The following is a 10,792-nucleotide window of genomic DNA, read 5'->3' as shown; positions in this document are numbered from 1 at the left end:
TGTCAGATATAAAGAGGGAGGACTTTCTAGGCCAGAGGCAGGTTGTGGGCAAGAGGTTGTTGACGAGATAGATGAGATTGAGGCATAGTGAGTAGGTTGGCATTAGAGGAGCAAAGTGTCCAGGCTGGACTGGAGTAGGAGAGTAGCGAGGCAAGGCAGGAGAGGGCAAGGTGATTCGGTGCTTTAAAGCTGAATGTGAGGAGTTTTTGTTTGATGAAAGAGTGGTTGGGCAACTACTGGAGGTTCTTGAGGGGTGGAAACAGGACCAGAACGTTTCTGTAGAGAAATGAACAGGAAAGCAGAGTGAAGTATGGACTGGAGTAGGGAGAGAGAGGAGGCAGGCAGGTCAGCAAGGAGGCTGAAAGAGTTATCAAGGAGGAATAAGATAAATGTTTGTGGTAAAGAACTTGTAGAAGAACCCTAAGTTAGCATTTCGGGCACCTGGCAGCTGATCATTAAGTGATATATAGCAGGAAATCAACACAGATGGAACTTTCAGTCATGAACTCTAGTGATCTCTATTTCATGTTGTGACTATATTTTAGGTACACATGGCCAGTCTGAACTATATGAATAATTATATGGAGCAGAAAATTTCCATCCTGATGGGGGGAGATGATATAAATAGGGGCTTCTTAGTCCAACTCTGTTCTTTAACACATTCCTGCTGTTTTAATTTCTGGGCTTAAACGACCCCAGGATATAACATAACTAATGAAATAGTGAAAAGGCATATGGTCAAGTTAAAATTATCATTTGACTTCCCACGTTTCAATCGATAAGACTGAAAATACTAGCTGTCCTTGGTTGAAACTAGTAGTGTAGCGAAAGGATCTTACGTAACAATAGCTCCAAGACAGGTGAAAATATGTCTTTTTTTGACCACAGACAAATCAGAAACAGCAATCAGAACACACTGAAGAGGTGGTCAACTTCTATAGTTGTCAACCGCTCCTATTTGTCCTATGGGGGAAATTAGAAATATAAATGAACTTTCCCACTTCTTTTTAACTGAAAATATTTCATGTTTGCGCATTTAACCACTTACTGGTCATGGAGTAAGAAAAAGACCATCGGTCTAATCATCGGTCTTTAGCCAAACAGTGCAGAATGCTAGTTGGTGTAATTGCTTCATTTTGTGGTAGTATCTTTAACTATGAAGCTAAGAATTGAGAGATACAGAAGTTAACGAGTAAAGCCAATTCATTTGGGAGAGGTCAGTACATCCTGTTGATTCACAACTATAAGTGACTTTTATTGGGAACTTCTTCAGCTTCCTTGGACACATTGGATCTCTGGAAATGCTAACACTGACACAGTTCTCTCCTGGTTCTCTGCTTCCTTTTCAGTCATTTTTGCCACTTCTTCCATTTACCTTACCTGCCCTCTTCACCTCCCTGATACTGGCTCTCTCTTTCCTTGTGCCAAGTCTTGTCAGCTCCTCCCATCAGTGTCCAGAGCTGCCCTTCCTCTTCCCCACCAAAACCTCTCCTCCTCTCCTTCTCTGACCCATCACTTCCCCAGCTCTCAAGACCAAATCCTTTGTATTACCCCTGACTCCTACTTGTCTTTTCCCTTTTACATTCAGTTAAATCCTCTCGTTTTTCCTCCTCAACATTTTCCTCTCTTTCCAACTGGCCACTCCGCTGGTTGCACTTGACCTATCCCAACTAGATTATCATATTGGCTTCCTTGCAGTCCTCTATGACTCCTATCTCTCTTTTCTCCAGCTCATAATTCATTCACTCTGCTACCTGGATCATTTTTCTAAAAACATTCTGCTCACTACTCCTCCAAACCCTTCAATTAATCAACCAATCCATGGTATTTATTGAGTAATTTTCCATTCCTCTGCATAAGCAGAAACTCCTGAGAAGCAGCATGGCATAGTGGAGAGAGCACAGGCCTGGCAGTCTGGAGGTCATAAGTTCTAATCCCGGCTCCACCGCTTTGTCTGTTGCGTGACCTTGGGCAAGTGACTTTATTTCTCTGCACCTCATTTACCTCATCTGTTAAATGAGGAATGAGATGGTGAGCCCCACATGGGACAGAGACTATGTCCAACCCGGTTTGCTTATATCCACCCCAGCGCTCAGTACAGTGTCCAGCACATTGTAAATGCTTAACAAATGCCATTATTATTATAATGGCAGTCGTTCATCTCGTTCTCCCTCTTATTTATCCACTCTCTTCTCCACCACACACCAGCTTGTATTCTTGGTTCCTCTCAAACTCGCTTCACTGTGCCTCACTTTTGTCTCTCCTGCCTCTTACTCCTTTGCTTACGCCTTTCCTCCTGCCGGTGATTTATTCCCTCTTCAAATCTGCCCCAGCTCTCCCCATCTTCAATGGCCTTATGCAAATCTACCTAAAGCTGTCAGGTGGAGGGGCTGGATGGGTGGAGCGATTAGGGCTAAAGGGCTGGAGAGGGATGGACCTGAGGGGGAGGGGCTGGGATACAGGGGCTGGTGGAGAGGGGTAATGGTTAAAAAGTTGTTGGGGGGTGGAGCTGGAGAGGAGGGCATGAGGATTAGGGACCAGAGGGCCCTCCTACGTGCTTAGTATAGCATTCTGAACAATGTAAGCACTCAATAAATACCATCATTGACTGAATGATTGACTGCACTATAATCTCCAGCTATTATTGCCTCATCTCCCCGCTCTCATTCATTTTCAAACTCCTTGTATGGGTTATATACACACATTGCCTTCACTTCCTCCCCTTCAATTCCCTTCTTGATCCTCTATAATCCAGTTTCCAACTTCTTCATGCCACTCAAGTGGCCCTCCCTGCCAAACCTAATATACTCTATTACAATTTTCCTCACCTCTCCGGTATTTGTTAAATGCTCACTACATGCCAGGTACTGTACCAAGCACTGGGAAAGATTCAAGCTAATCAGGTTGGACATGGTCCCTGTCTCAGATGGGGCTCACAGTCTTAATCCCCATTTTACAGATAAGGTAACTGAGGAACTCTCCTATGTAATGGCACCTTAAACTGGCAGGAGAGTGTGCGTTGGCTGATGAAGCTTAGAGCTGTCATCGAGAAACACTCTCCTTCTAGGGTTACCCAAAATGAAAAGGTCTAAGCCAAAACATCAAGTTTGATTGACCTGTGCTGGGCAGCAGCAGCATGGGAAAGAGTCAAAGGCCAATGATCAAGTGACAGACAATGGTAGAGATTCAAATTTTTTTACCATACAGTGTTCACCACTTCTATGTTTTTACCTAGAAAATTTTATGGGTACACATACCAGAATGACTTTGTGGCAGAAGATGGGATGTTCTGGAGAGGATGTGTCCACTGGAGTTGCTATGGATTGGAAACAACTTGATGGCAGTTGAAGAAGAACCAAGGAACAGGGAAGTTTAAGTGACTTACCCAAGGTCACACAGCCAACATATGTCGGGACTGGATTTAGGACCGAGGTCCTCCAACTTCTAGGCCTGTGCTCTTTCCACTAGGCCACGCTGTTTTAACACTGTTGGATCACTTCCTTCTGACAGTGCTTTCTAACCTGGCTTTTACTGACAAAGTTGTGTCTTGACTGACTTCCCTAGCCACTCCTAAGTTTCTTCCTCCATCTCCCATCCTCTCAATGCGAATGTCCTTCAAACCTCCATTCTGGATCTTCTTCTCTTCTCACTTTTCACTCCCACACCATATTGGGAGAAATATTCTTCCTTTCCCTTGGTTTTAGCGACTAATTCTATGTGGAAGCCTCCTAAGTCTTCCTTGCTAGCTCTGACCTCTCACCTCCACTACCATCCTGCATTTTTCTGGCCCTCTAGATACCCCTCAGCTGTAACAAACTGGAACAGCTTCCTGGGTGAGTAAGCTCACTGTAAACTTTCCGTGGGCAGGGAACATGTCTGCTAACTCTGTTATATTGTGCTCTCCCAAGTTCTGGCTTAGTGAATTGAACATGGGCCAGGAATCAGAAGGAACTGGGTTCTAATCCCAGTTCTGCCACAGGTCTGCTTTGTGACCATGGAAAAGTCACTTAAATTCTCTGCAGCTACCTCATCTGTAAAATGGGGATTGAGACTGTGAGCCCCATGTGGGACAGGGACTGTGTCCAACCTGATTAGCTTTTACCTACCCCGTGCTGGGAACAGTGCTTGTTACATAGTAAGTGCTTTACAAATGCCATTATCATTGTCATCATCAAGCGCTTAATTCAGAGCTCTGTACATCTTAAGCGCTCAATAAATACCAGTGATGATGAGTAGTTTTTGGAGACCTAAACATGTCCAACAGGGCTCAGAATTATGTGATAATTCATTGTTCATTTGTGAAAAGTCAAGTCACCACCCCAAAGTCTGCTCCCAGATGGTTTCCTCAGAGTGTTCAAATTTGGGCAGAAGTTCCCTCGGGATAGACACATATCCCAAGCGGGAAGAGATGGATTGCTGTCCTGACAGAAGATGGAGTTTCCATCCTAGTTGTCTCTGCAGCTGAATTTTCAAGCCAGCCTGAGGAATGTGTGCCATTTCTCACTTAGGTAGGAGAATTTTCTCCTGAGGAAAAATACATAGAGCTGAGCCCACTGAAGTCATCGTGGTCTGGGAAGTAGGAGACACAGTATTCTCCGATGAGCCAATGAGAGGCAAAATGACTAAAGTTATTTCCCAATCTGGATCACTCATTAGGGAATCATCAAATTGGACTCCCCCAACCCCCTCAGATGTGGTTTCCTGGTGCACGGTTTACTTAAATTAAAGGCATCTTCCTATTATTTGGAGAAGTAACGTGGCCTAGTGGAGAGACCACGGGCCTGGGAGTCAGAAGGACTTGGGTTCTAATCCCAGCTCTGCCTCTTATCTTCTCTGTGACCTTGAGCCAATCACTTGACTTCTCTGGGCCTCACTTACCCTATCTGAGATGGGGATTAAGACTGAGAGGACCATGTGGGATATGGACTGTGACCTGATGACCTTTTATCTACAAAGGTCTGGGTCCCCTTCTCATCTCCATCTCCATCCACTCCCTTTGGGAACTCATTTACTGTGTGGTTTCAACTACCATCTCTATGCGGATGATTCTCATATCTACATTTCCAACCCTGATTTCTCTCCCTCTCTGAAGTCTCACATTTCCTCCTACCTTCAACACATCTCTACTTGGATGTCCATCGCCTTGGACTTAACATGTCCAAAAGAGAACTCCTTATTTCCCATCCAAATCCTGTCCACCCCCTGACTTTCCCATCACTGTAGAAAGCACCACCATCCTTCCTGTCTCACAAGCCTGTAACCTTAGGGTTATCCTTGATTCCGCTCTCTCATATTCAACCCACATATTCAATCCATCACTAAATCCGGTCAGTTCAAACTTCACAACATCAATAAGATCCGTCCTTCCCTCTCCATCCAAACTGGTCCCAGGTTAATCTAAGCATTTATCCTATCTAGACTGTAAACTGTGGGCAGGGAATCACTGTCTATTGTTGTATTGTACTTTCCCAAGAACTTAGTACAGGGCTCTGCACACAGTAAGTGCTCAGTAAATACAATTGAATGAATGAATGAATCCCACCTTGATTACTGTTTCCTTGGTTACTGTATCAGCCTCCCAACTTTCTCTCTCTTCCCTATCCAGGTCATATTTCACTCTGCTGCATTTTTCAAAAAAAGGTTCGGTCGATGTTTCCCCACTCCTCAAGAACCTCAGAGGTTGCTCATCCACCTCTGCATCAAAGAGAAACTCCTCACCTTGGAGGAGTTTAAAGCACTCAATCACCTCGCCCCCTTCTACCTCATCTAGCTACTCTCCTACCACAGCCCAACCCACACATTTCACTCCTCTAAAGCCAACCAACTCACTGAACCTCGATTTCATCTATCTTGCTACTGACCTCTCACCATTCCTCTGACCTGGAATGTCCTCCCTTTTCATATTCTACATACAATTACTCTCTGCATCTTGAAAGCTTTATTGAAGGCACATCTCCTCCAAGAGGACTTCTCTGACTAAGCCCTCTTTTCTTCTTTTCCCACTCCCTTCTGCGATGCTCTGATTTCCTTCCTTTTTTCACCACCCCACCCCTAGCCCCACAGCTCTTACTTACTTATCCATAATTCATTTATTTATATTAATGCCTCTCTCTTCTTCTAGACTGTAAGTTCACTGTGGGTAGGAAATATGCCTGTAACATTGTTTGTACTCTCCCAAGCACTTAATACAGTGCTCTGCACACCTTAAGTGCTCAATATATATGGTTGATGGATTGATTGATAATAATAGTAATAATAATAATGGTGGTATTTGTTAAGTGCTTACTAGGTACCAGACGCTGCTCTAATCACTGGGGGAGATACAAGGACATCAGGTTGTCCCATGTGGGGCTCACAGTCTCCATCCCCCAGTGCTTAGAACAGTGTCTGGCACATCTTAAGCACTCAACAAGTACCATAAAAACCTATGAAAACACCCTCCAAAACTGTGATTGTCATGTTTTTTAAGAGTTTTCTAATGTGGCAAGTATGGTACTAAGGCACAGAGGGAGAAGAGGTATTTAATAATGATGGTATTTGTTAAACCCTTACTATGTGCCAAGCACTGTTCTAATCGCTGGGGGAGGTGCAAGGTATTCAGGTTGTCTTACGTGGGACTCACAGTCTTAATCCCCATTTGACAGATGAGGTAATTGAGGCCCAGAGAAGTTAAATGACTTGTCCAAAGTCACACAGCTGACAAGTTACAAACCCGGGATTAGAACCCACATCCTCTGACTCCCAATCCATGCTCTTTCCACTGAGCTACACTGCTTCTTTACATATGAGGAAACTGAGGCAGAGAGAAGTGAGTTGCCCATGGTCATCCAGATTAGAATCCAGGTTTCCTGACTCCCAGCCTAGTACTCTTTTCACTAGGCAGCACTAGCTTTGTTCCCTCCCCGGAAGGGACCAGTTAACATCCCTCCCTCTTAAACTGGGAGTCCTGGCCACTGAAGCAAAGACTTGTTCCGATCTGCTAATGTTGAACCTACCCCAGCATTAAACAGCCACTTAACAAATATTATTATTTTGTATGCAGCATGGCCTAGTGGATAAAGCATAAACCTGGGAGTCAGACAACCTAGTTTCCAATCCCGGCTCTGTCACACGTCTGCTGTGTGACTGGGCAAATTCCTTAACTTTTCTGTACCTCAGTTTCCTCATGTGTAATATAAGGTTTACATTCTCTTCCCTCCAATTTAGACTGTGAGCCCCCGGTGGGACAGGGCCTGTGTCCAATATGATTATCTTGAAGCCGTATCTACTAGAGAAGCAGTGTGGTCTAGTGGAAAGAGCACAGACTTGGGAGTCGGAGGATGTGGGTTCTAATCCCGGCTCTGCCACTTGTCTGCTATGACCTTGGGCAAGCAACTTAACTTCTCTGTGCCTCAGTTACCTCATCTGTAAAACTGGGGACTAAGACTGCAAGCCCCATGTGGGATAACCTGATTACTTTGTATCTACCCCAGCACTTGGAACAGTGCTTCACACATAGTAAACACTTAACCAAAAACCATCATTACTATCCCAGCACTTAGTACGGTACTTGACACATAGTAAGTGATTGACATTTAAGAAATAAAAAGTTAAGTGAAGGAGAGGATTTGGGAGGGAAGGTGAGGAATTCAGTTTTCCTCACCTTCAGTACAGCCAAGCACTGTACTCAGACCTGGGGTAGATACAAGACTTTCAGGTTGGACACAGTCCCTGACCCGCAAGGGGTTCACAGCATAAGTAGGAGAGAGAACAAGAATTTAAACCTCATTTTCCAGATGAGGAAAATGAGGATGGGAGATGCTAAGTGATGTGCCCAAAGTCACCCAGCAATCAAGTGGTGGAGCTGGGATTAGAACCCAGGTCCTTGACTCCCAGGCCCGTGCTCTTTCCACTAGAGCATGCTTCTGCTACGGGAGAGGGTGAGCTTCCCAAGGAATGAGTGCAGGGTGGGAATGAGAAGCAGCATGGCTCAGTGGAAAGAGCCTGGGCTTGGGAGTCAGAGGTCATAGGTTTGAATCCCGGCTCCGCCGCTTGCCAGCTGTGTGACTTTGGGCAAGTCGCTTAAGTTCTCTGCACCTCAGTTACCTCATCTGTAAAATGGGGATTAAAACTGTGAGCCCCACATGGGACAACCTGATCACCTTGTATCCCCCAGCGCTTAGAACAGTGCTTTGCACACAGTAAGTGCTTAACAAATACCACCATTATTTTTTTCCCCCCCTTTCCCTCTGCTCCTCCCCCTCTCCCTTCCCCTCCCCTCAGCACTGTACTCATCCGCTCAACTTTTTATATTTTCATTACCCTATTTATTTTGTTAATAAAATGTACATCACCTTGATTCTATTTATTTGCTATTGTTTTAATGAGATGTTCATCTCCTTGATTCTATTTATTGCTACTGTTCTTGTCTGTCTGTCTCCCCCGATTAGACTGTAAGCCCATCAGAGGGCAGGCACTGTCTCTATCTGTTACCGATTTGCATAATCCAAGTGCTTAGTACAGTGCTCTGCACATAGTAAGTGCTCAATAAATACTATTGAAGGAATGAAAAGGAGGGGACCCAGAGCAGGTCTTTGAGGGACAACCACAGATAATAATAATAATAATATTTGTTAAGTGCTTACTTTGTGTAAAGCACTGAATTAGCTCTGGGATAGAAACAGGATAATCAGGTTGGAAATAGTCCCTGTCCCATATGGGGCTCAAAGTCCAAGTTGAAGGGAAAAACAAGTCTTGAAACCCCATTTAACAGATGAGAAAACAGAGACACAGAGAAGTTGTGGCTTGCCACAGCAGGCAAGTGGCAGAGCCAGGATTAAAACTCAAGTCCTCTGACAACCAGGCTCCTGCTCTTTCCACTAGGCTGCATTGCTTCTCAGTTAGGGGGTAGGGGTATTGATTCATTCATTCAACCGATCGTATTTATTGAGTTCCTCTGTGTGCAGAGCATCTTACTAAGTGTTTGGGAGAGAACAATACAACAATGTGGCAGCCACATTCCCTGCCCACAGCCAGCTTACAGTCTAGAGGGGGAGGCAGACATTAATATAAATAAATAAATTACAAAGAGCGAGCTGGTGAAGGAGCTAGAGAAGGAGGGCCAAAGAGATCAGAAGGAAGCCAGGAGTTTTACTGAGGGATGATGATTTTATAAATCCCTGGGGTTCGATGACCGACATCACACAGGCCGACTATCACTATAATCAATCCCTCTCTTCAGATCCTCAATCCTGAAGCCTCAAGGACCCAGGACCTTCCATAGTTTCTGATGAGAGACCCCAGTATTAGTACTATTTATCGAGCACTTATTGTGTGCAAATCACTATACTAAGTGCTTATGTGGAGCAATGGCCGAGGGCTGGGAAGATGCAAGGAAACCTCAGATAAAATAGTTGCTCTCCACAAGGACCTTATTATACATCCAGCAAAATCCAATTTAGGAGAATAATAAATGAGGAAACAGCTTACAGTTGAAAAAATATAGTGAAGACAACCAAAAGTTCAATAACACAGACATCAAAACAGAGGTTTCTCCAGCTCTGCGACTCAGTGATTTTTAAATCAGTCAATCAATCAATTATTCATTGAGTGCCTACTGGGTGCAGAGCACTGTTCTAAGGGCTTGGGAGAGTACAATATAACAATAAAGCAGGGTTGGTAGACACATTCCCTGCCCCAAACGAGCTTACAGTCTAGAGGGGGAGACAGGCAGTAATATAAATATTTTTATATTATGTATCTATATCTCTAGCTATATCACTGTCCTTTGAATTTGAAGATGACACCCTAATAGTGAAGGTCACTTGTGGTTGTGTGGCTGTTTAGGCTAATGTGAGATCCACAATTCTGGCCACATTGAGCTCACAAAATCTTGTCTCTTATTTGCTGTGCCTGGTGTTGTTTTCTCTTGCTTCCTGGTTTGTCTTCCCGTTTTTTAAAATACCATTTGTTAAGCACTGACTATGTGCCAGGCATTGTACTCAGCACTGGGGTAGGTACTAGATAATCAGGTTGAACACAGTGCCTGTCCCATGTGGGGTTCACAGTCTCAACCCCCATTTTCCAGATGAGGGAACTGAGGCCCAGAGAAGTGAAGTGACTTGACCAAGGCCACGCAGCTCTCAAGTGGCAGACCTGGAATCGGAACCCAGGTCCTTCTGCCTCCGAGGCCCAGGCTTTATCCACTAGGCCAGGCTGCTGGGTCTGGATGACGGGGAGGAGGGCGGGTGGGCTGGAGGTGTCAGAGGAGAGGATGATGTATGTGTCCTCTTTATTGCAGGTCCAGAGCAGGAAATAACTCCTCCAGATGAGTCAAATAGTATGAATGTGTCTGGACCAACTCAGTTATTCGTCAAATTCTCCAGGTCTGACCTAAAGGCTCTCCGGGGCCTGACAAGATGCTTTGTGGCTTCTGAAGGTAAATGGGCTCCAGCTAACAGTGGCTCTCTGTTCCACCCGCTTCCCTTAAATCACACACCTGCGTCGGTTGGATGGAAAAGACCGTGTCCTTGGCGTGATGCTTAGAGTCTCAGAGCTCGTTGTGGGCAGGGAATGTGTCTGTCATCGTACTGTACCCGCATTCGTTCAATCGTATTAAATGAGCACTTACCGTTTGCAGAGCACTGTACTATATGCTGGGAGAGTACAAGAGAATAATAAGCAGAAAAATTCCCTGCTCACAATGAGCCGAGCGCTTAGTAAAGTGCTTTGCTCACAAATAAGCACTCAATAAATACGATTGAAAGAATGACAGGGACTGAAAGTCAGGAGGGAAGGAGAGATCAGAGTGGCT

The sequence above is a fragment of the Ornithorhynchus anatinus genome, chromosome 21, assembly GCF_004115215.2.
Source record: "Ornithorhynchus anatinus isolate Pmale09 chromosome 21, mOrnAna1.pri.v4, whole genome shotgun sequence".
Lineage (NCBI taxonomy): Eukaryota > Metazoa > Chordata > Mammalia > Monotremata > Ornithorhynchidae > Ornithorhynchus > Ornithorhynchus anatinus.
This window is presented reverse-complemented; position numbering follows the sequence as displayed.